The 2488-nt window shown below is 43.1% G+C and overlaps 1 non-coding gene across 1 annotated transcript; it reads left to right on the top strand.

The window, feature by feature from the left end:
* The first annotated feature begins 1004 nt into the window (after nt 1–1004).
* TRNAC-GCA (transfer RNA cysteine (anticodon GCA)) lies at nt 1005–1076 on the top strand. Its single transcript has one exon. It is a non-coding gene; the product is annotated as a tRNA-Cys (tRNA).
* Nucleotides 1077–2488: the final 1412 nt, after the last annotated feature.

Raw genomic sequence — 2488 nt, 5'->3', positions numbered from 1 at the left:
CCTTGCTTTCATTTAGTATGAAGTCTGTTTATACTGCAAAAACTTTGAGTAATGTCTCTTCCCGTTAGCCTTATGTGCAAAATGAAAGAGGGTTGTATCATTAAGACATGAATTTGGGTCTGTCCACCCAGCAAAATATACTCAGTCAGGATAGCTTTGTTGTCATTTAGTGAGTGCTGTAGTTTCTGGCTGCATTTCTCCTGTGACTTTCTGCCTCCTATGAATGAAATCAAACTCAGTTCTTGATTTCTTTTTCATCGGGTGCTAATAACCGAGACCTTAGAGATACAGAGATGGCAAGGTACACATGTTCCCATAGACCTTACCAGCAAAATACATTGGGGTATAGGAACCCCCATAGACCCCTAAATGAAATCCTTTTTTTTTTCCTAAAGTAGTTTGTACTCAATGTGGAGCAGACCTTGAAACAGTTCCGTTTGCCAAGTTTCAACATGTATTTAAGGATTTCCCCCTTTTAGACCAGCGACATTGAGAGAATGACAATGGTGTTCAGATACGGCATAGGTTCAGAGAAGGACATGGAGGACTGGTGTCCCCAGTAATTAATCAGATGCTCAGAGCAATGTAGTTGATAGTGACTGAGAGGACAGATTCTTCTGGGCCAATTAGAGACCTAAAGTGTTCTTGTTTTCCCTGTACAAAATAATGTAGGTGCTTTGCAATATGTAGTCTGAGAAATTCTTAAGTAAAGAATTCTTTACACCATATGTAAAATAGATGACTAGTGCAAATTCAGTGCATGAAGCAGGGCACCCAAAGCTGGTGTTCTGGGACAACTCAGAGGGATGAGATGGGGAGAGAGGTGGAAGGTGGTGGTTCAGGATGTGGGGTGGGGGGGGAGTGGCGGGAATCCATGTACACATGGATTCATGTGTACACAGCTGATTCATGTCAATGTATGGCAAAAACCACCACAATATTGTAAGGTAATTAGCCTCTGATTAAAATAAATAAATTAAAAATAAATAAACAACACTTGGGCTTCCCTAGTGGCTCAGACGGTAAAGCGTCTGTCTGCAATGCAGGAGACCCAGGTTCGATCCCTGGGTTGGGAAGATCCCCTGAAGAAAGAAATGGCAGCCCACTCCAGTATTCTTGCCTGGAAATTCCCATGGACCGCGGAGCCTGGTAGGTTACCCTCCATGGGGTCGCAAAGAGTCCGACACGACTGAGCAACTTCACTTTCACTTTCAAAATTAATTAATTAGAAAAACTAAATAATTATTTAGTACCATAACTCGTATCAAGGCTTGTGTAGTCTATTTATGAAACAATGTAGAAAATTATAAAATATAATAAGGTAGGTAAATAAAAAATACAAAGGTGAATACATTACCAAGATCGAAAAAGTAAAAAAAATGAAGAAACTATTTGGATTAAATACAGACAGACGAACAGCGTGTCTTTAATAGAAGTGTGGGTGTTTGGCCTGAAAGTTAGGTTGGCATCAGTATTTTTTGTTTTTTGTTTTTGGCTGTGTCAACTCTTAGTTGCTCCAGGGCATGCATGATGTTTGTTCTCCGACCAGGATGGAACCCAACATTCTGCATTTTGGAAGGTGGAGTCTTAACCGCTGGACCACCAAGACAGTCCCTGTGTCAGTACTGTTGAATTTCAAGTTAAGACTCATGTAAGATTTAGTTCTTTACTCCCTGGAGATTGCTAAAAATGTTGAAGCAGGAGGTGACAAGGTGAAGCATGTTTACATGGATTCTGAACGAAGGGTGCCTTGGGCATGGTGTGAGCCGTGTCGCTAAGCTCTTGGGCGACGGTGGACTTGTGTCTTGAGAATATTCACTTCTGACGCAGTAGGGGAGTGGTGTTTCATCTGAGACGTAAAGTAGCAGAAGGAAGTCACTGCTTCTGGGCTCCGTTTCTGCACCCCTACCCTGGCAGACTGACCTCAGGTTACTGTCTGCCCTGCTGAGGACAGGTCACTACATGACTGGTGGGATCCTGGGAATGGAAGTGGGTGGAGACACACCCTTTTGGGAGCCGAGCCCTGCAGTTCTTTTCTTTGCATTGGAGTTTACTGTGATTTGATTCCTTCCTGCCTTCCTTACCTGTTTTTAGAACAGTGAAATATCCTTAATTTATGGTGTTGTTAGTTTCTGCTGTGCAGCAGTGATTGTTATACATATATTCATATCTAGGGTTTTTCACAGAGAAAGGAATGGTAACCCACTTCAGTACTCTTGCCTGGAAAATCCCATGGACCGAGGAGCCGGTGGGCTGCAGTCCATGTGGTCACGAAGAGTTGGACACAACTGAGCAACTTCACATTCCCTTTTCACGTTCATGCATTGGAGAAGGAAATGGCAACGCACTCCAGTGTTCTTGCCTGCAGAATCCCAGGGACAGGGAGCCTGGTGGGCTGCTGTCTATGGGGTCGCCCAGAGTCAGACACAACTGAAGTGACTTAGCAGTGTTTTTCTGATTCTGTTCCATTATAGATTGATACGAGATA

The sequence above is a fragment of the Bos mutus genome, chromosome X, assembly GCF_027580195.1.
Source record: "Bos mutus isolate GX-2022 chromosome X, NWIPB_WYAK_1.1, whole genome shotgun sequence".
In the NCBI taxonomy this organism is placed as follows: domain Eukaryota; kingdom Metazoa; phylum Chordata; class Mammalia; order Artiodactyla; family Bovidae; genus Bos; species Bos mutus.
This window is presented reverse-complemented; position numbering and strand designations above follow the sequence as displayed.